At 46.4% G+C, this 25,429-nt stretch overlaps 1 protein-coding gene across 1 annotated transcript in view; it reads left to right on the plus strand.

Annotated features, from left to right (window-relative positions):
• LOC147122292 (dihydropyrimidine dehydrogenase [NADP(+)]-like) overlaps positions 1-25,429 on the plus strand; it is a 1,139,740-nt gene that overhangs the window by 423,541 nt on the left and 690,770 nt on the right. The window lies entirely within an intron of this gene.

The raw sequence follows: 25,429 nt of genomic DNA on the forward strand, positions 1-25,429 counted from the left end.
GACTTTGTCCGATCCTGTTACTGCTTTCTAAGTGCTCTGCTATTACATCTTTTATAATGGACTGTAGCATTTTCCCCACTACCGATGTCAGGCTTACCAGTCTATAATTCCCCGCTTTTTCTCTACCACCTTTTTTGAATAGTGGGGTAGTATTAGCTACCCTCCAATCCATGGGTACTGTTCTAGAGTCTATCGAGTTCTGGAAGATGATCAGCAATGCATCTACTATTTCTAGGGCCACTTCCTTAAGTACCCTGGGATGCAGATTATCAGGCCCTGGGGATTTATCGGCCTTCAGTCTCATCAATTTTCCTAACACCATTTCCCTACAAATACTGATTTCTTTCAGTTCCACCCTTTCCTCAGACCCTATGTTCCCCGGCATCTCTGGGAGGTTATTTGTGTCCTCCTTTGTGAAGACAGAACCAAAATATGTATTTAGTTGGTCTGCCATTTCTTTGTTCCCCATTATAAATTCCCCTGATTCTGACTGCAAGGGACCTATGCTTGACTTCACCAATCTTTTTCTCTTCACATATCTATAAAAGCTTTTACAGTCAGTTTTTATGTTCCCTGCAAGCTTACTCTCATGTTCTATTTTCCCTTTCTTAATGAATCCCTTTGTCCTCCTTTGTTGAAACCTAAACTGCTCCCAATCCTCAGGATTATTGCTTTTTCTGGCCAATTTATATGTCCTCTCCTTGGATCTTATGCTATCCCTAATTTCCCTTGTTAACCACGGTTGAGTCACCTTTTTTGTTTTATTTTTATGTCAAACTGGGATGAACAAATTCTGTAGCTCATCCATTTGGTCTTTGAATGTTTGCCATTGCCTAGCCACCGTCAACCCTTTGAGTGCCATTCCCCAATCAATCCTACCCAACTCATTCCTCAGACCATCGTAGTTTCCTTTATTTAAATTGAGGACTCTAGTCTCTGAGTCAACTACTTCATTCTCCATTTTAATGAAGAATTCGATCATATTATAATCGCTCCGACCCAAGGGGCCTCGTACAACAAGATTGCTAATTAATCCTTTCTTGTTACATAATACCCAGTCTAAGATGGCCTGATCTCTGGTTGGTTCCTCGACATATTGGTCCAGGAAACCATCCCGTAAACACTCCAGGAATTCCTCCTCCACAGTATTGTTACTAATTTGGTTGGCCCAATCTATATGTAGATTAAAGTCACCCATAATGACTGCTGTGCCCTTATTGCACACTTCTTTAATTTCCCTTTTAATGCCATCCCCAACCTCTGCCTTACTGTTTGGAGGTCTCTATACCACTCCCACTAATGTTTTTTTCCCCTTAGTATTCCTCAATTCTACCCATACAGATTCCACATCATCAGAGTTAATATCCTTCATTACAATTGTGTTAATCCCTTCTTTAACCAGTAATGCTACCCCATCTCCCTTTCCTTTTTGCCTATCTTTCCTGAATATCGAATACCCCTGAATGTTGAGTTGCCAGTCTTGGCCATCCTTGAGCCACGTTTCCGTAATCCCAACCAAATCATATTCGTTTACCTCTATTTGTGCAGCCAATTCATCCACCTTGTTACAAATGCTCCTCGCATTAAGGCACAAAGCCTTCAGGCTTGTTTTTTTAATGCTCTTAGACCTATTAGAATTATTATTTACTGTGGCCACGTTTGATTTAAACCGTTGATTTCTCTGACTGCCACTTTTGTTTTTCTCCTTCCTATCTTTTGCTTTTATCCTTGTTTCCCTTTCCTCTGTCTCCCTGCTCAGGTTCCCAACCCCCTGCCATTTTAGTTTAAACCCTCCCCCACAGCACTAGCAAACACTCCCCCTAGGACATCAGTTCCAGCCCTGCCCAGGTGCAAACCGTCTGGTTTGAACTGGTCCCACCTCCCCCAGAACCGGTTCCAATGTCCCAGGAACTTGAATCCCTCCCCCTGGCACCATTCCTCTAGCCACGTATTCATCTGAAGTATCCTTCTATTTTTACTCTGACTAGCACGTGGCACTGGTAGCAATCCTGAGATTACTACCTTTGAGGTCCTGTTTTTTAATTTATCTCCTAACTCCCTATATTCCGCTTTTAGGACCTCATCCCGCTTTTTACCTATATCGTTGGTGCCTATATGCACCGTGGCAACTGGCTGTTCACCCTCCCCTTCCAAGATGTTCTGCAGCCGCTCGGAGACATCCTTGACCCTTGCACCAGGGAGGCAACATACCATCCTGGAGTCTCGTTTGCGGCCACAGAAATGCCTATCTATTCCCCTTACAATTGAATCCCCTTTTACTGTAGCTCTACCCCTCTTTTTCCTCCCATTCTGTGCAGCAGAGCCACATAGAGGCAGAGGGTATGGCTGAGGTACTAAATGAGTACTTTCCATCTGTCTTCACCAAGGAAGAAGGTGCTGCCACAGACATATTGAAGGAGGAGGTAGAGCAGATATTGGATGGGATAAAAATTGATAAAGAGGAGGTGCTAGAAAGGCTGGCTGTACTTAAAGTAGACAAGTCACCAGGACCGGATGGGATGCATCCTAGAATGCTGAGGAAAGTGAAGGATGAAACCACAGAGGTACTGGCCATAATCTTCCAAACCTCCTTAGAAACGAGTGTGGTGCCAGAGGACTGGAGAATTGCAAATGTTATATCCTTGTTCAAAAAAGGGTGTAAAGATAAACCCAGCAACTACAGGCTAGTCAGTTTAACCTTGATAGTGGGGAAGCTTTTAGAAACAATAATCAGGGACAAAATTAACAGTCACTTGAACAAGTGTGGAATAATTAAGGAACGCCATCATGGATTTGTTAAAGGCAAATCGTGTTTAACCAACTTGATCGAGTTTTTTGATGAGGTAACAGAGAGGATTGAGGTGGGCAATGCGGTTGATGTGGTGTCCATGGATTTCCAAAAGGCATTCAACAAAGTGCCACATAATAGGCTTGCCAGCAAAGTTGAAGCCCATGGAATAAAAGGGACAGTGGCAGCATGGATTCGAAATAGTCTAAGTGACAGGAAACAGGGAGTAGTGGTGAACGGTTATTATCGGACTTGGGGAAGGCATACAGTGGTGTTCCCCAGGGGTCGGTTCTAGGACCTCATTCCCTTCCTGTGTACACATGACAAAAAGAGGTGGAATTAGTGGAACAATGTCATCTGCTGGAAATCCTGCCAGTTGCGCACTCCTCGCTCCTAATCTACGTACGCCAGCATGAAGAAGACTTCTGAGCTTGGCAGGCACTGATCCTGTCAGAAACCGGCCCGTTTTAAAAGCGGATTTCTTCACGATCGTTGATTGCCGTCAGGAAGTTAGACTTTGTAAAAAAAAATCTTTGGCCAGTACAGCAGCCCCACTTAGGCTGCAGAAAGAGGCAACAGCGATATCCCTCGCTTCCCCCACCACCGGCCCCCACTGAAGCGGGCATCCCAGCTGTGCCAGCTAGGGTGCAGATGCCCCTCACCCAAAAAGTGAAAATGATCCTGACCGCCGGGTTTCAGACAGGTTCAGCGATGCTTCCACGGGGCAGGGGGAAGTTTCACTCTGCCCCAGGAGGCTGCCTCAGGAATTTCCAGGCCATGACTCCCTAATGAATTCATAATTCAGCATTTTACACAGCACTGTTAGGTCTTTTGCTAAAAGCACGTATTCAAAGTTATGCTTTTCAAACAATAGACAAATTAAAAATCAAACCTACATTTCCGCGTGCTTATCACAACAATGTCACTCATATTCTGCAAAAACAGCATCTGAATAGCCAAATCAAATATGTATAAGTACTGAACCCTGCTAATAGTGGCTGGGTCGATGACTAGTTGAATAAAGCTGTAATGTCTACAACATGTAAATTTAATAATACAGTACTTTGATTTTTGGCAAAGTGCTAGAGATTGCAATGTTTTTCATTTCACTTCTGCATGATTTGCAAAAGCATTTAGACATTCAGCACTTCATACTAAGCATTCTGTTGACGAGATTATCCTGCCAATCATAGTGGCAATGTAAAAGGTGAGTAGGTGCATGAGAAACTGAACCTTCTACATATATTATCAGAATGTTTGCTGCTTGCTGACAAATAGTACAAATTCGTAGTCAAAATGAGTAAAATTGAATTTCAGTGCAAATTTGCATTACTGAAAGATCTATAATAGCATTGTAACAGCAATCGCTGAAGCGTGTGCATGCCATGCTATTAGAAATTGTATGTTCTCGCCTTTTAAAGACTGATCAGATGGATGTTCTACTATCCACTTAAAAAAAACAAGTCATTTTCTCTTCTCCACTCCCACCCCTCCCAATTGTCAAATAATCCACCAACACTCGCTATCTCGGCTCAGAGCTGGAAAAAGGCCGTTTGAGCAAGTACTGCAGGGTTCCCCACAACAGGAGCCAAAATGGTCAGGGGCGGGTGAAGAAAAGCAGAGAAATTAGGAAAACAAAAACAAAATTGTCAAATAAGACACAGGCAATTCAAAAGAGACGTTTAAGAAAAAACAGTTCAGGCTCTCTCCAAACACTTTTAACTTGTGTTTCGCAGCAAAGAAGAAACTTCCATAAGTGTACTGAGTTGTGAATGAAATGAAACTTCCAGCCCTGTGTGTGTCCTACGTAGGAAAGCACAACACTGGACTAACGATTATCACACGAACACACGAATTAGGAGCAGGAGTAGGCCACCCGGCCCCTCGAGCCTGCTCCGCCATTTAATAAGATCATGGCTGATCTGATTACTCCGCATTCCCGCCTACCCCGGATAACCTTTCACCCCCTTGCTTATCAAGAATCTATCTACCTCTGCCTTAAAAATATTCAAAGACTCTTCTTCCACCGCCCTCTGAAGAAGAGTTCCAAAGACTCACGACCCTCTGTGAGAAAAAATTTCTCCTCATCTCTGTCTTAAATGGGCGACCCCTTATTTTTAAACAGTGACCCCTAGTTCTAGATTCTCCAACAAGAGGAAACATCCTCTCCACATCCACCCTGTCCAGACCCCTCAGGATCTTATATATTTGAATCAAGTCACCTCTTACTCTTCTAAACTCCAGTGGATACAAACCTAGCCTGTCCAACCTTTCCTCATACGACAACCTGCCCATTCCAGGTGTTATCCTTTTCCATAGGATCACACACTCAAGACTATGTGAGCTACGGACCATGCTCTCGCATCCACTCTGAAAGGTAGCATATATCACACTGTCAGCCCATTAAATTGAAGCTAAAACTAAATCAGAATCATAGAAAGTTCTGTGTCGGGCTACGGATGTGTATCAGACATTGGCTGCAATGCTCCCGATCTCTCCGCTATACTCACTGCAGCATATTCTAATCAGTTTTCCAGCAAACCGTGGCATGAATTTTCCACAGCAGGATCGGGGAGCACAACAATCTAAATTAACATAAAAACATAGAAGATAGGAGCAGGAGTAGGCCATTCGGCCCCTCGAGCCTGTTCCGCCATTTAATGAGATCATGGCTGATCATCCAAATTCAGTACCCTGTCCCTGCTTTCTCCCCATATCCCTTGATCCCTTTAGCCTTAAGAAATATATCTAACTCCTTCTTGAATATATTTAATGAATTGCCCTCAACTGCCTTCTGTGGTAGGGAATTCCACAGGTTCACCACTCTCTGGGTGAAGAAATTCCTCCTCATCTCAGTCCTAAATGGCTTACCCCTTATCCGTAGACTGTGACCCCTGGTTCTGGACTCCCCCTATCGGGAACATCCTTCCTTCATCTAGTCTGTCTAGTCCTGTTAGAATTTTATAAGTTTCAATGAGATCCCCTCTCATTCTTCTAAACTCTAGCAAATATAAGCCTAATCGACCCAATCTCTCCTCATACGTAATTCCTGCCATCCCAGGTATCAGTCTGGTGAATCTTCGCTGCACTCCCTCCATGGCAAGAACATCCTTCCTCAGATAAGGCGACCAAAACTGCACACAATACTCAAGGTGTGGTCTCACCAAGGCCATGTACAACTGCAGCAAGACATCCTTGCTCCTGTACTTGAAACCTCTCGCTATGAAGGCCAGCATACCATTTGCCTTCTTAACCGCCTGCTGCGCCTGCATGCTTACCTTCAGCAACTGGTGCACAAGGGCACCCAGGTCTCGTTGCACTTCCCCTTTTCCCAATCTATTGCCGTTCAGATAATAATCTGTCTTCCTGTTTTTGCCACCGAAGTGGATAACCTTGCATTTATCCACATTATACTGCATTTGCCATGCATCTGCCCAATCACCCAACCTGTTCAAATCATCCTGGAGTTTCGCTGCATCCTCCTCACAGCACACACACCCACCCAGCTTTGTGTCATCTGCAAACTTGGAGATATTACATCTAGTTCCCTCGTCTAGATCATTTATATATATTGTGAATAGCTGAGATCCTAGCACCGATCCCTGCGGTACCCCACTAGTCACTGCTTGCCACTCGGAAAAAGACCCGTTTATTCCAACTCTTTGCTTCCTGTCTGCCAACCAGTTCTCTATCCAAGACAGTACCTTACCCCCAATCCCATGTGCTTTAACTTTGCACGCTAATCTCTTATGCTGGACCTTATCGAAAGCCTTCTGAAAGTCCAAATACACCACATCCACTAGTTCTCCCTTATTTATTCTACCAGTTACATCCTCAAAAAATTCCAGTAGATTAGTCAAGCATGATTTACCTTTTGTAAATCCGTGTTGACTTTGTCTAATCCTGTCACTGTTTTCTAAGTGCTCTGTTATTGCATCTTTTGTAATGGACTCTAGCATTTTCCCCACTACCGATGTCAGGCTTACCGGTCTATAATTCCCCGTTTTCTCTCTATCACCTTTTTAAAAATCGTTTAAATAGTTTAATAAGTTATGGCATTCGCCACCAATATCTCCATTGCAGTGAATTCCAGGTCAATAATTTACATCAATTGACACAGGCTTATGAGAACCTAAATGCCAACAGTGGGCGGGGGGCGTGGGGATTGGCAGGGGGGGGGAATTTAATAAAAACAGTTGAGATTCACAAACCTTTATATGACTGTGTCCTTTTCTTTATGCCTGGCATCTTGAACACCAGAACTGCAGGTCTGGCATGTGCCAAATTAATATTGAAAAGAAGTGCTCACTTGTTCGAGGAGGGTTCTTCTCCCACAGTTAGTCCTGCCCACCGGAAAATATGTTGGGGTGCAGCTCTAAACCTCTCCTCCTCTCTTTCCTCCTTTAAGACGCTCCTTTAAACCTACCTCTTTGACCAAGCATTTGGTCATCTGCCCTAATTTCTCCTTATGTGGCTCGGGGTCAAATTTTTTGTCTTCTAACACTCCTGTGCAGCGCCCTGGGACGTTTCACTACATTAAAGGCACTATATAAATACAGGTTGCTGTTGTATTGAGGGTCTCTTGACAATTTATCAGAAGGCAAAAACCAAGAGAACAAAATCTTGGCTAATTTCAAAAAATCTGATGATTTCCTCCCCTAAGACACCCAAGCAAGCTCCACAAGACAATTCAACAACAACAACAACTTGCATGCATATCAAAGCCATTACAGATCATTGGACGTACAAAATGACCCCCGTCCCACATGCCTAAATGCACTTAGGAAATCAGATGGCACACGAACGGGAAAGGCCATTGATATCCATCACCTGCGTCTCTGAATTGCGCAAAATTCATTGGATACAAGTGCAGAGCTCCGCTATCCTGGGCAGCCAGTTTTTTTTTCTCATGTTAGTAAAATGTCAAAGGGAGCTTGTCCTTCCTCACAACATTGGAAACATTAAAACAGATGTTTATGGAGTTCTCAAGATGACCTGTACACTTTGAAAACATGACTCTGAAAACAAATGGAATGATACTACACCCATTGGGAAACGCAAGCATCGTGAGAGTATAAAGTAGAAGCACTGTAATTTTATTTCTGCTTTAGTCTTAGTGGGACTTTCGTTGTAATGAACACATGGGGCCACTTTTATAGACTCCAGTTGTATAGTATCACAGCAGTTTACATTTGTTAACTGGCATACTAAATTTTATCTGTTTACTATTTTTGTTAAAGTTGAATTTGCACCCTTACAGATTTGATTGCCCAAACTCTGCAGAATATTAATGGTGCAATGATTATTACAAAGAGTCTGATAGTTCAGTATTTACTGCTCTCGAAATTCAGATTTCAGACAATCTACTGCTTGGTTAACGAAGAGTTTGAGTTGTATCTGTGTGTGGCGTGCCAATATTACAGCGCTACCCCATTATACCGGCCATCGCATATAGCGGGCAAATCGTGTGTTCGTATGAACGTACCCGTTATTAAGTGGTGGGGACTGTAATAATATGAAATCAAAGTATAACATAGAAATAAGGACAGAATATGACTTTAAAAGGGGAACTGCATTACATCTGTATGCCCTGGTCCAATTATCCTGAGTCTCTAACACTGCTAAACCTTAAGACTGCACTTGGCCTTGACTCCCTGTGTACAACACTGTGGGAGATCAACTAGTAATACAGAATTATTTCTGTTTGAGGCATGAAAGAGCTCCGCTTCTATCGCAATGTTTACATTCGTTAACTGGCATACTAAAGTTTTATCTGTTTACTATTTTTGTTAAAGTTGAATTTGCACTCTTACAGATTTGATTGCCCAAACTCCTGAATATTAATGGTGCAACGATTATTGCAATAATTTTTAATCCAGTAGTTTCTCAACCTGCAGCCACCAGAAGTACAAAATGTTAGCTAAGGAAAGTTCAAAATGTACTACAAATGCACTCCAATTATAATCATAATATGTTGGTACTAATTTTTAAAAAAACACAAAGCGTTGGGATGCCAGAGGTTTTGCTCTACGCGTAGAAGCCTTATTTATCCACCGAATCCTCCTTTCTGTGCTGTCTCAAGTGAGACATCAGATATCCTGACTTTTCCTGTGGCGACTACTTTTGTTCTTCCCCACAGTGCCTGCCCTCCTGCTGACTGAGTCTGAGTCAAAGCCAAACAACAATGACCTGTGTGTAACTCAAACTGCTGGAAGAATTTGTCACCATGACAACATTCACAGCTGTCACAAGTCCCTGGAGAACATAACCCAGAAGTCACATGAGCAGCCGTTTCCCACCAGATGTCTCCATTTGAGCTTTTCAAAAGGTTGCAAGTCTTACCCTGCAGTGGTTTCTGCACACCCTTTATTCTCTTTCAGTGGAGGCTTGGCTGCTATTCTTACTATTCCCTTTCTCCTTTCTAGCCTATTGGTTACCTCTGTGTAAATCTGAGAAAGACTTCATTTTCATGGTACCATGATATATGACTGAGCTTGAAGACTTAAAAAAAAATCTAGGTGGCTGTGTACTCAATATTAAGAATGATTAGTTACAGACTTGATGCATAGATAACTCACACAGAAGGTGTCATTACCTGTTGGCAAATGTACAGAAATAATTAAATGGAAAATCAACTGGACCAAAATAACTAAATGATTTTTTTGTAAAAGGATGGAAAATTCAAAGACAAATTATTGGAATTGCTAATTAATATTTAATTTTTAATTTTTTTAATTATATTACACATTTTGCATATTTCTATTTTTGTACCTGTTGGTATTAACACCTGCTGCACTGGTGCATTCATGTATTTATTATTTCATTTAATTCATAATTTTATTGGTTTAAAATTGAAATGAATTCCATATTTATAGTCCGAATAAAACGGGGTGAAATTCGATAACACTGGAAAACAGGCGCGTGCACCGCGAAGCGAGATATGCCCGCGCCCGTTCAAAAAGCGCAGGCAGCACGCTTATTTCATGCTGCCTACTAATTATCATGATTGTAGCGCACAGCCCAGTGTGGAACGCGCCGCTGCCAGGCCTGTGCGCTCAGCAGGGGGCTGAAGTTCACGTCACCGGAGCAAGGCTAGCTTTAATGAAAGCTGAGCTGCCTTCTGCAGATGAAAAAAATAAAATTCCTTCAGCACTAGGCAGTCTGCACCTCCTAAAGGTGAGCTGCCTTCTGCTGATCAAAAAAAAATTAAAATTCCTTCAGCACTAGGCAGTCTGCACCTCCTAAAGGTGAGCTGCCTTCTGCTGATCAAAAATGCTAAAAGTGCTTCAGCACTAACACAAATAGCTCAACAGGACAGGGAAAGGCCACCCAGGGTCTCGGATCTAGCACTCCAGCTTTGTGTAGGAGGTCAACACTGGATGAGAGGTCCCACAGGGAGCCAGGAGGCCCTCCAGAAAGAAGGCCGTGGGACCAGATTGCCAAGGCGGTCGCTGCCAGCCGTGCCGTCCCCAGGACCTGGCCCAGACGAGTGGTCGAGGTCAGTGAATGCATCTTCAAAAATCTGTCTCCTAGCAACTGCACAACTAGCCTTGCACACTGCTCAATGAATGCCCCACCCCCATTCCTCACCTACCAACAATCTCTACCAAACACGAGGCACACCTCACATTCCTAGCTTCACCTCACCCCCTTGGAGGAGACTGCTGGCCATTCTTAGCTGGGGCATGGCTGAGCCCTTGGCCAATGGCAGGGCTGAAAGAATACAAGATGCTGGTATCCACATACGTTATCCTCCTCCTCACATCCCACTTCCCCCTCATCCCACAATCTCTTGTGATTTACAAGCTGCACACGGTGTAAGCATACACCTCTTGCTTTACCCCCTCCCCTCACCACAACCCTACCCTCGTGCCTTCCTCATTTCAGACACCCAAGAGATTCAGCCTGCCCAGCTAGTGGTTGACCAAGAAGAGGGAGAGGAGAGTGAAGAAGAAGAAAAAGAACACCATCACTCGATTGCACACCCCCAGCCACCAGCTCCTTGAGGTCGTCCTACAACATCATCTGCAGTGTCCCCCACTGAAAGTCAGCAGCCTTCCACCAGCAATGCTGCAGCCACTGGGGTAGTACTGCATAAAAGCACTAGGATAGGCAAAGGCACAAGCAAGACAGTCACTAAGGGAATGCACAAGGGTGATGTCTTGTTTTGCACACTTTGTACAAAAATAATAAATTGCAGGACAACGAAGTATTACAGTTTAACTCTTTTATGAAGCATTAGGTCTGATCTTACTCATACAGCCCAGTGGGGACAAGATGGAGTTAGGACCCCTAGCCTGGGTCTTCAAAACAATAGCAGTCCTTACAGATGCCTGCAGGCCAATGACAACTCAGCATGTGATCACATGTGAATATAATAGGTATTCCTTACAGATGCCCGCGGGCCAATGATAATTCAATATGCAAATGTTACAGGTGATTAGTTGATTTTTGATGTAATATATGGATAAAGTTGGATTGGAAAGTTTGCTTTGTGTTGGCTTTTATTTCAGCATTGTGGCCAAGAGAACGCTGTGATGGTCAGTAATAGAGGGAAGGTAAGGTGTGGGACTAATGTTGAAAGGTGGAATTGGGGTTGTGTTCACTGGTACCGCAAGCGAATGATTCGATCATGGATATCCCGACCAGAAAGGGGCAGTCTGGGTTACCTCCTTCCTTCCGCTTCCGCTCCTTTTTTCTTTTCTGCTTTTTCCTTTTCTGCTTCCTCGTCTTGCTCCTCCTCCTCCCTCTGGGAGCAGCTTGTCCCCTTTGCTACCTCTGCTCCATCTCGCTGTGATGCTACAGCCCAAGGGGGACTGCAACTGGAGCCCCCAGGACTGGGAGCATGTGGTGTTCTCAGAGGCCTTCCTTTAAGAGCCAAAGCCTTGCAAACGTCCAGCAGCACACCCTTACACTCTCTGCACACTTTAACAACTTTTTAAATTTATTGCACAAAGCCACTATTCCAATAAAATGTAAAGAAACCAGTCCAAAAGCAAAAATCTAAACTTACCTGGAAGTTGTGTGTGTCCCTTTAAAAAGCGCTGGCAGTGGCTCTGTTGTACTGCTGCACGCACGTCCTTCCTTGCGTGATTTGGAGAGGGCGTGATTAAGAGTGGTGACATGCAAAATCACAGGTCATGTGTCACTTTAAGCGTTGCACGCCGATTGACGTAACGATCAGGATCATTTAAATATGGGAAGTGAGCGCAGGCAATGGCAGTACTGTTCGCCTGCCCAAAATGGTGGCCGCCACGTTCCGCACCGGAAGCGAGGCGGCCGCCATTTTTTCTTCCAAACCGACCTTAACGGCTGGTGATAAAGGTTCCAATTTCGCGGCCATAATAAACATTTATATATACGGGCCACTATTCCTGTTTCCTGAAAACTGTACCCGTTAAAACATAATCTTTGTGTATGCCAGTAAAAAATCTCTAAGTTTGCATCAGTGCGGGCCTAAGCGGGAACGGCAGCCGTGGAGGCGGCGGCTTAAAGGGATCTAAGCGGCGATTTAAGAAAACAAGAAAACAAGGAATTACGTCACAGGACAGCAGGAGAAGGAGTATAAATCGAGCGGGAGGCCCAGAGAGAGTGCAGACTGGAGCAGCGGGAGCAGCGAGGAGACGGAGTATAAATCGAGCGGGAGGCCCAGAGAGAGTGCAGACTGGAGCAGCGGGAGCAGCGAGGAGACGGAGTATAAATCGAGCGGGAGGCCCAGAGAGATTGCAGACTGGAGCAGCGGTGTCGGCGAGGAGGCGGAGTATAAATTGAGCAGGAGCCCCAGGGAGAGTGCAGACTGGAGCAGCGGTGGCAGCGAGGAGGCGGTGTATAAATCGAGCGGGAGGCCCAGAGAGAGTGCAGACTGGAGCAGCGGTGGCAGCGAAGAGGTGGAGTATAAATCGAGCGGGAGCCCCAGAGAGAGTACAGACTGGAGCAGCGGGGGCAGCGAGGAGACGGAGTATAAATCGAGTGGGAGCCCCAGAGAGAGTGCAGACTGGAGCAGCGGTGGCAGCGAGGAGGCGGAGTATAAATCGAGCAGGAGCCCCAGAGAGAGTGCAGACTGGAGCAGCGGCAGTGAGGAGGCAGAGTATAAATCGAGCAGGAGCCCCAGAGAGAGTGCAGACTGGAGCAGCGGCAGTGAGGAGGCAGAGTATAAATCGAGCAGGAGCCCCAGAGAGAGTGCAGACTGGAGCAGCGGCAGTGAGGAGGCAGAGTATAAATCGAGCGGGAGGCCCAGAGATAGCGCAGACCGGAGCAGTGGCAGTGAGGAGGCGGAGTATAAATCGAGCGGGAGGCCCAGAGATAGCGCAGACCAGAGCAGCGGCAGTGAGGAGGCGGAAAAAACAATAATAAAAGCAACAACTGCAAAACCGCTAAAGTGATGTCACAACCAGGGAAGGAGCTGATTGGTGAGTAGCTGGTAAGTGTTTCTAGTTAATAGTCTATTAAGTAAAGGCATGGCAGGGCAGCTCAGTCCCGTGGAATGCACCTCCTGTGCCATATGGGGACGACAGAACGCTTCCTGCACATATGTCGTCAGCTAGAGTAGCTCGAGTTCTGGGTTTTGGAGCTTGAGCAGCAGCTGGCGTCACTGTGATGCATCCGTGAGGCTGAGAGCTTCATAGATAGCATGTTTCAGGAGGTGGTCACCCCGCAGGTAAAGAGTGTGCAGGCAGAGAGTGAATGGGTGACCACTAGACAGAAGAGGAGGAACAGGCAGGTGGTGCAGAAGTCCCCTGAGTGCGTTTCGCTCTCCAACCAGTATTCGGTTCTGAGTACTGGTGAGGGCGATGGTTCCTTTGTGGAGTATAGCCACAGCCAAGTCTGCGGCACCATGGGTGGCTCAGCTGTATGGGGTGGGGGGGAAGGAAGAAGAGTGGGAAAACAATAGTGGTAGAGGATTCGATAGTTAGGGAAGTGGACAGGCGTTTCTGCGGCCGCAGACGTGACTCCAGGGTGGTATGTTGCCTCCCTGGTGCCAGGGTCAAGGATGTCATCGAGCAGCTGCAGAACATTCTGAGGGGGGTGGGTGAGCAGCCAGAAGTCGTGGTCCATATCGGCACCAACGATATAGGTAGAAAGAGGGATGAGGCCCTGCAGGCAGATTTCAGGGAACTAGGAAAGAGATTAAAAAGCAGGACTTCAAAAGTAGTAATTTCCGGATTACTCCCGGTGCCATGCGCCAGTGAGTATAGAAATAGGAGAATAGAGCAGATGAATGCGTGGCTGGAGAGATGGTGCAGGAGGGAGGGCTTCAGATACCTGGGGCATTGGGACCAGTTCTGGGGGAGGTGGGACCTGTACAGGCCGGACGGGTTGCACCTCAACAGGGCCAGAACCAATATCCTCGCGGGGAGGTTTGCTAGTGCAGTTGGGGAGGGTTTAAACTAATTTGGCAAGGGGATGGGCACCAGGATGTAAATTTAGAGAGGGGGAATAAAATGCTCAAAGGATTGGGAGAGGCAGAGAGCACTAAATAAGAAATAGTAAGGTATTAGGTTGGGTCAAACTAAGCGAGAAAACAGGATGGTCTAAGATGGGTTTACAGTGTATGTATGTGAATGCAAGAAGCGCAGTAAACAAGGTAAGTGAGCTGCAGGCACAAATAGCCATATGGGAATATGACGTTGTGGCAGTAACTGAGATGGCTCAAAAAAGGGCAGGATTGGGTATTAAATATTCCTGGTTATAAGGTGTTCAGGAAAGATATGGAAGGAAAGATGGTGTGGTGGCAGTATTGGCCAAGGAGAATGTTACAGTGCTGGAGAGGGAAAATGTCCTGGAGGGATCAAGGACAGAATCTATATGGCTAGAGTTAAGAAATAATAGAGGTGCCATTACACTACTAGGTGTATTCTATAGACTACCAGATAGTGGGGGAGATATGGAGGAGTAAATTTGTAGAGAAATTACAGAGAGGTGCAAGAACTATAGTGTAGTAATAATGGGGGACTTCAAATATCCTAATATAGACTGGGATCATAATAGTGTTAAGGGCAGAGAAGGTGAAGAATTTGTGAAGTGTGTTCAGGAGAACTTTCTTGATCAGTATGTTTCCGGCCCGACGAGGGAGGAGGCATTGCTGGATCTGGTTCTGGGGAATGAGGTAGGTCAAGTGGAACAAGTGTCAGTAGGTGAACATTTAGGGAACAGTGATCATAATATCATCAGGTTTAGATTAGCTATGGAAAAGGACAGGGAGCAATCTAGAGTAAGAATGTTTAACTGGGGGAAGGTCAATTTCAGTGGGATGAGAACGGATCTGACCCGAGTAAACTGGAATCAAAGATTGGCAGGCAAAACTGTAATGGAACAATGGGCTGTCATTAAAGAGGAAATAGTTCAGGTACAGTTGAGATACATTCCCACTAGGGGGAAAGGCAGGGCAACTAAAGTCAGAGCTCCCTGGATGATGAAAGAGATAGAGAATATGATGAAGCAGAAAAAGAGTGTGTGTGGCAGATGTCAGGTTGCAAATACATCTGAGAATCAGGCTATATAGAGAAAGGTCAGAGGAGAAGTGAAAAAGAAAATAAGAGGGGCAAAGAGAGATTATGAGAATAGAATGGCAGCCAACATAAAAGGTAATCCAAAAGTCCTCTAAAGGCATATAAGTAGTAAACGGTTAGTAAGAGGAGGGGTGGGGCCAATTATGTACCAAAAAGGAGACCTACACATGGAGGCAGAGGGTATGACTGAGGTACTAAACGAGTACTTTGCATCTGTCTTCACCAAGGAAGAGGATGCTGCAATAGTCATAGTAAAGGAGGAGGTAGAGGAGGTACTTGATAGGATAAAAATTGATAAAGAGGAGGTATTAGAAAGGCTGGCTGTACTTAAAGTAGATAAATCACCAGGACTGGATGGGATGCATCCTAGGACGCTGAGGGAAGTTGAGGTGGAAATCGCAGAGGTACTTGCCATAATATTCCATTCCTCCTTAGATATGGGGTGGTGCCAGAGGACTGGAGAATTGCAAATGTTACACCATTGTTCAAAAAAGGGTGGAAAGATAAAGTTTAACCTCGGTAGTGGGGAAGCTTTTAGAAACAGTAATCAGGGACAAAATTAACAGTCACTTGGACAAGTGTGGATTAATTAAGGAAAGCCAGCATGAATTTATTAAAGAGGGACAGTGGCAGCTTGGATACGGAATTGGCTAAGTGACAGGAAACAGAGAGTGGTGGTGAACGGTTGTTTTTCAGACTGGAGGAAGGTATACAGTGGTGTTCCCCAGGGGTCCATTCTAGGACCATTGCTTTTCTTGATATATATTAATGACTTGGATGTGGGTGTACAGAGCACAATTTCAAAATTTGCAGATGACACAAAACTTGGTAGTATTGTGAATAGTGAAGAGGAGAGTGATAGACTTCAGGAAGACATAGATGGGCTGGTGAAGTAGTCAGACACATGGCAGATGAAATTTAACACAGAAAAGTGTGAAGTGATACATTTTGGTAGAAATATTGAGGAGAGGACATATAAACTAAATGGTACAATCCTGAAGGTGGTGCACCAACAGAGAGACCTGGGGATATATGTACACAAATCAGTGAAGGTGGCAGGGCAGGTTAAGAAAGCAGTTAAAAAGGCTTACGGGATCCTGGGCTTCATAAATAGAGGTATAAAGTACAAAAGTGTGGAAATAATGATGAACCTGTATAAAACATTGGCCCCTATTGGAGTACTGTGTCCAATTCTGGGCACCGCACTTTAGGAAGGATGTGAAGGCCTTGGAGAGGGTGCAGAAAAGATTTACAAGAATGATTCGAGGAATGAGGGACTTCAGTTACGTTGATAGACTGGAGAAGCTAGGGTTGTTCACCTTGGAGCAGAGAAGATTGAGAGGAGATTTGATGGAGGTGTTCAAAATCATGAGGGCTCTGGACAGATTAGATAGAGAGAAACTGTTCCCATTGGCAGAAGGGTGAAGAACCAGAGGACACAGGTTTAAGGTGATTGACAAAAGAACCAAAGGCGACGTAAGAAAAAACTTTTTTACGCAGCGAGTGGTTAAGATCTGGAATGCACTGCCTGAAAGGGTGGTGGAGGCAGACTCAATCACGGCTTTCAAAAGGGAGTTGGATAAGTATCTGAAGGAAAGTAATTTGCAGGGCTACGGGGAAAGGGCAGGGGAGTGGGACTAGCTGAAGTACTCTTGCAGAGAGCCAGCACGGGCTCGACGGTCCGAATGGCTTTCTTCTGTGCTGTATGATTCTATGATTCTATAACATTGGACAGACGTTGTTTTCTTGCATACATGGGGAACATTTTCTCCTCTCATTTTGGAAAATCCGATGGGGGAGCTGTGGAAATAGGAGGTGTACTGTAACGAGGCGCAAATGACAAATACGTCCCATTTGTCCAGTATTGCTATGGGGCTGCAGGGCAAAATGTAATTTTAAAGGGCCGTGTTGCCTCGTCAAATCAATTGCAGAGCGATTGACTGCACTAGGCAGTGCAGGAGATTTTTTAAAAATTACTTTTGTCAGTGCCAACAGCCATACCACAACTGTGGCAAGCATGTAGCCATGTCCCTCTCTTTCCATTATGGTCAAAAGGTAAATCAGCCCACTGGTGTCACAATGTTGATCTACTTGTATATAAAATCTCTTGTGGCACTCCTCACGGTAAGTCAGAGGATGTGATATTTTTTAAGGACAGGAACATTATACCGTGTAAAATAGATGTAGATGTAAGGCTTAGAATGTGTAATGGCTCTGTAAAAGGGTATGGGGTGTCGGACTAAGTGGCTAGGTCTTCCACAGAGCTGGCAGAGGGCAATTGGTTGACTGGCCTACTGGTAAATGCTATGAATAAATTAAAAGTCTTGCCTTTGGTGTGCACTCCCGATTTGTCACTTATTTCCAGTAATGATGCAATATTTTGCCGTCACCTTTATTTTAACCTAACTTGCAACTATATTGATTTTTTTTTAAATGAACGAGCTTGTTGTTGGAATCTCTTGCTCCAAAAGCAGTTCTATATCATAATAAATGATTCATGAGCAGTGTGTCAAGCACCAACTAGATTGTAGCACACTCTATATTACTCATTTCCGGAGATGAGCTATATTGTAAAGTTTTACCTAATGTGGCAATATTAAAACACAATCAGTTCCTGTGTATATTTTGAAGACTCAACTCATTACCAGTCAAAACAATAAACAATGTCAAGCTAACATTTTGACACTGTGTTTGTGGGATATTTGCACAGGAATGGAAACTGCATAGCATACACAAACAAAGCAGTTGGATATATGATTAACACGGCACATTCGTTATCCTTGAAAATTTTTAGGTTGACGTCATTTTATTCTGATTGCAGTTGCATATAATACTCATTGCTAACAATTACTTGCAATTTTGGGGGTAGACAAGTCATCAAGCCTCACTGTATTGGCAAATTTAGTAACTTCACCAATCAGTAGATCTGGCTGTAATGCACTAGGGTTGTACAGATTCATTGGCTACAAAATTCGGCACCTTATCGGCGGCAGTTATGGCTGATTTGAAGAAAAAAAATGGCGACCGCCTCACATCTGCCCACTTCCAGCGTGGCCCATGCTGTTCACCATCTTGGTGAAGGCGATAGCGCGGGCAGGACGGGCATGCGCCGGCAGTATGCGGAGTAGGCCGATTGTGACGTCCGTCAGCGTGCAGTGCTGATTTGAGGCACGACCTGCCATTTTGGACGTCGCCGTTCCAAACACGCCCTGTCCCAAACACGCACAGCTGAATGTGCATTGAGCTGCACGAGGGACCCCCACCTGCGCTAATTAAAGGGGTACATCCAACTTGCAGTTAAGTTGATTATTTCTCCTTTACTGGCTCTTGCAGAGTTTACATGAATATTGGCTTGCTGGAAGACATTTATAGAAACATAGAAGATAGGAGCAGGAGTAGGCCATTCGGCCCTTCGAGCCTGCTCTGCCAATCAATGAGATCATGGCTGATCATCCAAATTCAGTAGCCTGTCCCTGCTTTCTCCCCATATCCCTTGATCCCTTTAGCCTTAAGAAATATATCCAACTCTTTCTTGAATATATTTAATGAACTGGCCTCCACCGCCTTCTGTGGCAGAGAATTCCACAGGTTCACCACTCTCTGGGTGAAGAAATTCCTCCTCATTTCAGTCCTAAATGGCTTACCCCTTATCCTTAGACTGTGACCTCTGGTTCTGGACTCCCCGGCCATCAGAAACATCCTTCCTGCATCTAGTCTGTCCAGGCCTTATGTGGGACCTTATCGAAAGCCTTCTGAAAGTCCAAATACACCACATCCACTGGTTCTCCCTTATCTATTTTACCAGTTACATCCTTAAAAAATTCCAGTAGATTAGTCAAGCATGATTTACCTTTTGTAATACCATGTTGACTTTGTCCGATCCTGTCACTGTTTTCCAAGTGCTCTGCTATTACATCTTTTATAATGGACTCTAGCATTATCCCCACTACCGATGTCAGGCTTACCGGTCTATAATTCCCTGCTTTTTCTCTACCACCTTTTTTGAATAGTGGGGTAACATTAGCTACCCTCCAATCCATGGGTACTGTTCCAGAGTCTATCGAGTTCTCGAAGATGACCAGCAATGCATCTACTATTTCTAGGGCCACTTCCTTAAGTACCCTAGGATGTAGATTATCAGGCCCTGGGTATTTATCGGCCTTCAGTCCCATCAATTTTCCTAACACCATTTCCCTACAAATACTGATTTCTTTCTGTTCCACCCTTTCATCAGACCCTATGTTCCCCGGCATCTCTGGGAAGTTATTTGTGTTCTCCTTTGTGAAGACAGAACCAAAGTATGAATTTAGTTGGTCTGCCATTTCTGTGCTCCTCATTATAAATTCCCCTGATTCTGACTGCAAGGGACCTATGCTTGACTTCTCCAATCTTTTTCTCTTCACATATCTATAAAAGCTTTTACAGTCAGTTTTTATGTTCCCTGCAAGCTTACTCTCATATTCTATTTTCCCTTTCTTAATTAATCCCTTTGTCCTCCTTTGTTGAATCCTAAACTGCTCCCAATAAAGTTGTTGAAATGTGTAATGAGTGCTGCTGAATGTTGGGAAGGCGTTGGCTGCTACTGGAAGGCTTCTGACTACGCCACTTGCTACCAGTCATGGGGGCTCGACTTGCAGTCCTCCTCGCGCTGCAGCATGGCAGGGAGATGGAGCAGAGGCAGTGAAGAAGATGAACTGCTCGCAGAGGGAGGAGGAGGAGGGGGACGAGGGCTCTCACCAGGGGGCCTTATCCGCCTAGGGTCTTCAGGGAGCACTTTTCCTCCCTGCACCTAAGCCAGGAGCAGTGTGTTCAGCAGCACCGCTTCACCAAGGAGGTGGTCACAGAACTCTGCACCTCTTGGAACCAGACCTGCAGCCTCCGAGCAGGGTGACACCGGCGCTGCCAGTGGCCCTCAAGGTGACTGTGGCCCTGAATGTTTTCGCCAGTGGATCCTTTCAGGCTGGAGCAGGAGACATAGCAAACACCTCACAGTTTCGACCTGAAACGTTGACTCTATTTCTCTCTCCACGGATGTTGCCTGGCCTGCTGAGTTTTTCCAGCATTTTCTGTTGTTATTTCGGATTTCCAGCATCTGCAATATTTTGCTATCGTAACTCACAGTTCTCTGTCCATTGCTGCATCCAGGAGGTCACAGAGGCCCTGTACTCTTGGAGAATGGACATCATTGTCTTCTCGCTAAACAGAGAGAAGCAGGAGGAGTGTGCACTTTGGCTTTGTCAGGATATCGAGCTTCCCCATGGTGTGGGCGCCGCATATCAATGCTGAGATGTTCTGCAACCGCAAAGGGTACCAATCACTTAATGTGCAGTTGGTGTGCAACCACACCGAGGACATCATGTTGGTGAATGCCCACTATCCTGGCAGCATTCATCTTGTGACAGTCCGCTGTGCCAGCAATCTTCCAGCCACCATGTCGAACCCAAGGGTGGCTGCTCACTGAAATGGCTATCCGCTCTACACCTGGCTGATAACGCCCCTCCACAACCCCACCACTTGTGGCCAGCACTCATATAATGAGAGCCATGCTGCCACGAGAAACGTCATCGAGCAGACCATCGGGGTGCTGAAGCAATGGTTTCGCTGTCTCGACCGCTCGGGAGGAGCCCTCCAGTACTCGCCGGAGCAGGTGTCCCAATTCATGGTGGTCTGCTGCATCCTCCAGAGCTTGGCCATCATGAGGACGCAGCCCTTGCCTCCACGGGATCTGTGACCACCTCAGGAGGAGGAGGAGGAGGAGGAGGAAGAGTAAGAGGAAGAGGAGGAGGAAGAGGAAGAGGAGGAGGAGGAGGAGGCAGCCTGCAAATCCCCGTTCCGGATGGGCTGTCCTTGAGCGCCTCATCAGACTCCGGTTCCCCTGAATGAAACCCCAGATCTCTGTTGCGCAACACTTCCCCACCATAAAATCCCTCTGTCACAGAAAATCACAGCGTCCTCTTGGCCACAATGCTGAAATGAAAGCCACCACAAAACTAACATTCCAAACACAATTTATAAATCATTAATTACAAAACTACATAACAAAGTCAACTAAGCACCCCTGTGAATTCCCTTAGTGCCTGTCTTCAGTGTGCCTTTGCCTGTCCTAGTGCTCCTACGAAGTCCTACCCCAGTGGCTGCAGCATGGCTGGGGGAAGGCTGCTGACTTTCAGTGGGTGAGACTGCAGTGGGCCTTGCAGGATGACCCCGAGCAGCTCTGAGCCTAGAAGGCCTGGCTTCAGACTGCACCATCTCAGCCTGGGCTAGAGCAGTCTGGGCTGGCTGCATGACAGGCAACTGCAATGGCACTGGTGGAGTGGCAGTAGTGGAAGTACGAATGCTGTCATCCTGAGAGAGGACAGCAGGTTCTTGCTCCATGGAGCCACTGGCACTCCCCCGGGGCGGCGCCTCAGCATTCCTAGTAATCTGCAGGAGGACAGATCGCTGGACTGCTGCGACACCCTGCAAGCCCCTTTCCACACTCGTAAACCCAGCCACGATGGCAGCAGTCTGATCTTGCATGGCAGCAAGCTGAGCCTGCATGACGGAAGTCTGAGCTTCCAGTGCAGCACTCAGACGTTTGGTCGCTTCCGCTTGTGCTGCAATGGAAGCTGTGACATCGCCCATCACACCCAGCATCATGGTTGGGTCCACAAGTGCTTTAATGGAGTTAGCCATCACTTCCAATCTGGAAATCATGGGCTCAAAGCTGTGTGCAACGTCTTGTGCAAGGTTGGAGCTGGACTCCTCCATGCTCCTTGACAGTGACAGGAGGCTCTCTGGCAGATCTGCCATTACACCAAGCCTTTCTGTGTGCATGCCCATCATCCTTCTTTTGAAAGCCGCACCATCGAAGTCCTCATCTGAATCCTCTGCAGCAGAACTCGTGTGGCCTCACCCTCCGGGGAGCTGGCACCTGCGCTACCCTTTCCCCCTGCCCTGGCTGCAGCTCACTCGTGCCCGGTGACTCACCACGTGCAGATCCCACCTCTATACTACCCTCTAAAGTTTGCACAGCTCCATTTACTAAACTGGTGCCTGGGAGTGTCAGATTGAGTGACGATGGCCGCGATTTCCCCTACCACGGTGGGTCCGGTGCAGGCGAATTCAGTGCCGGGTCCCAACCCTGCTGCTGGTTCCGGCCTGCTCTGTGAAATGATTTTACGATGATTGGGCTTATTAAGTCCACCCAGCGCGTTTGTCAGCCAATTGAAGGAAGCGGGTCTGATGACTTCATTTGATGACGCGTCATCAGCCGGTTTCCTTCAAGGGACCATGCACAAATTTATTTTGGCATTTGTGCTGTCAGTGTTCTACAGCATTGAGGTGCTGCAAACACTGACAATCACTGCACAGAGGTGCACGGCTGCACCCAGGCTCTCCCATGACTCCCTCCATATGCTTATGGAGGGAGCCACAGCACGCAGGGAGGTCCTTTTCCCTTCCCATGGGCGGAAAAGACCTCCCCAGGAGATCAACGCAGCCTGGTTGCACATTGCAGAGGAGGACACAAGCAGGGATGTCGTCAGGAGGACCTGGCTGCAGTGGCGCAAACCTTTCAATGATCTTAGTAGATCACGAAATGTTATTGCAAAGTCATACACAACATCATCGTCCTGTGCCACTCATCACATCCCCATCACTCTGCCTTCCCGACCCTACTCCTGCACATCTTTATGCACACCAACTTTCCTTGCACCTCCACCCATCCCTCTACATTATCACTTCCCCATCTCACTAGCCACCAATCACATTTACCCTCATCCTAGTGCAAACATACCAACTAACAACACACAAGAGTGGGCACTTGAGTGTTTTAGCCAATGTTCATGTGAAGTTTCTGTTAATGTGGAGTCAAACATTGAAACCTTTATTTTCAACACTTTGTATTCTTGGACAGATTTGTGTGCACCTTTTTTTTATTTGATCATGGGATGTGGGTGTTGCTAGCAAGGCCTGCATTTATTGCCCATCCCTAATTGCCCTTGAGAAGGTGCTGGTGAGCTGCCTTCTTGAACCGCTGCAGTCCGTGTGGTGAAGGTACTCCCACAGTGCTGTTAGGGAGGAAGTTCCAGGATTTTTACCGAGCGACAATGAAGGAACAGCGATATACTTCCAAGTCAGGATGGTGTGTGACTTGAAGGGGAACTTGGAGGTGGTGGCGTTCCCATGCGCCTGCTGCCCTTGTCCTTCTAGGTGGTAGAGGTCGCGGGTTTGGGAGGTGCTGCTGAAGAAGCCTTGGCGAGTTGCTGCAGTGCATCTTGTAGATGGTACACACTGCTGCCAGGGTACACCGGTGGTGGAGGGAGTGAATGCTTAAGGTGGTGTTGTTTGCAGTCAACGCAAGATTAATTCACAATTTTTGAAAATGTATCATTCTGGTGTCAGCTTGGTTCAGTTGATAAGCACTTTTATGTCTGAGTCATAAGGTTGTGGATTCAAGGAGTGCTCCAGGACTGAAGTAGATAATCTGAACAACACTTCGGTCCTAAAGAGTGCTGCATTGTTGGAAGTATCATCGTTCAGATGAGATACTGAACTGAGGTTCTGTTTGGCTGTTCAGGTGGACATAATAGTTCCCATGGCGTTATTTGAAGAAGTGCAGGAAGGTGTCCTGTTGTCCTGGCCAACATTCCTCCCTCAACCAACACCACCAGAAAAACAAATTAATTTCCCATTCTTCCCATTTGCTGTGTGTAGGATCTGTCTGTGTGCAATTGGCTGCTGCATTTGCATAAGCACAACTGTGACTGTGATTTAAACGTAATTCATTGGCGCTGAAGCAATTTGAGTTGTCCTGAGGATATGATGAGGCATTATATAAATGTGTTTCATATGTTCTTAACCAGATGCATGTTTAAACTTGTCCAATTTGAAATCTTCTAGCACTTGCTGACATAACAACCAAGCACCTAATTTAGCATGTCAGTAATAACTAAGGCCTAGAAATTCATTGTAGCCACTTTTGGGGCGGTAAAGTGGGGCGGCCGCTAAAGTTTGCGCCCGCCGCCAAATCGAGGCCACTTCGCCGATATTCATTAGCTTCGCCCTAAGAGTTCGCTCGAGCGCTAAAACTGGTGTTGGACGCCTCTGTTTGGGCGCTAAGCCGGAGGTGCTGATCGATAGCGCCAAGGCCGGGCGCAGCGCAGGTGCGGCCATCTCATGATTGACAGCAGACACCCTGGCGCCGGCCAGCTCTTAAGGGGGAAGGGTCGACTGTGTCTGCTGCCACGCCCTGGATAGTGGAGCCCTGCAGCTAGGCCTGAACACTGCTGCTGGACCCAAATAGCGCCTGAAGCCATGGAGAAGGCCCGTGAACATGCGCAGCACTTCTCAGAGCGTGATCTGAGTGTGCTGGTTGGTGCTGTGGAGAAGAGGCGCCATGTTTTGTACCCGCACAATGGCAAGAGGGCGCCGTTCCGCGTCTACAGGAGAGCCTGGAGGCATGTCGCCAGCAAGCTGTCAGCCAACAGCGAGGTCCCCAGGAGCGGTGTCCAATGCCGCAAAAAGTTTAATGACCTCACGCGGATTGTCAGGGTGAGTACCCTTTCCAGTGACCTCCTCATCCTTGCATGTGCGCCTCACATTATGGGCAAAGGGACCTGAAAGCCCTAATGGCCAGCCCTCATCCAGCAGCGATGGGACAGGCATGAACATCAATTGCACAATCTGCACTTAACACACTGGCCAGGCTATTCCACCATGGGAGGCAGTGCACACAAGATCAGGCGACACACTGGCCAGGCTATTCCACCATGGGAGGCAGTTCACACAAGATCAGGGCGACACACTGTACTTAGAGGCCGTCCTTTCTCTTGCAGGCCAAGCTGGCAAATAATCGGAAGAGCCGGACTGCGACCGGGGGAGGCCGACCCCAGATCCAGCCGCTCACCGAGCTTCAACATCGTGTGGAGCGCATCTTGGGTGCCCGGGTGATTGGCCCTCTTGCATGTGGAGATGCCGACCCTGTTCTGGCCACCAATGGTAAGGACATCCACGTTTGGACCTCTCTCGTCCCACTTGCGCATCAGATCTACATCCTTTGCCACTGTCTGACCAATGCGCTGAATGCCACCACTCATGCATCCCTTGCTGACGCCCTCTCCTCAGTCTAAAGCTACTCTTGTGCCTTCCT

The sequence above is a fragment of the Somniosus microcephalus genome, chromosome 3, assembly GCF_052327205.1.
Source record: "Somniosus microcephalus isolate GS21.2 chromosome 3, FLI_Smic_1.0, whole genome shotgun sequence".
In the NCBI taxonomy this organism is placed as follows: Eukaryota; Metazoa; Chordata; class Chondrichthyes; order Squaliformes; family Somniosidae; genus Somniosus; species Somniosus microcephalus.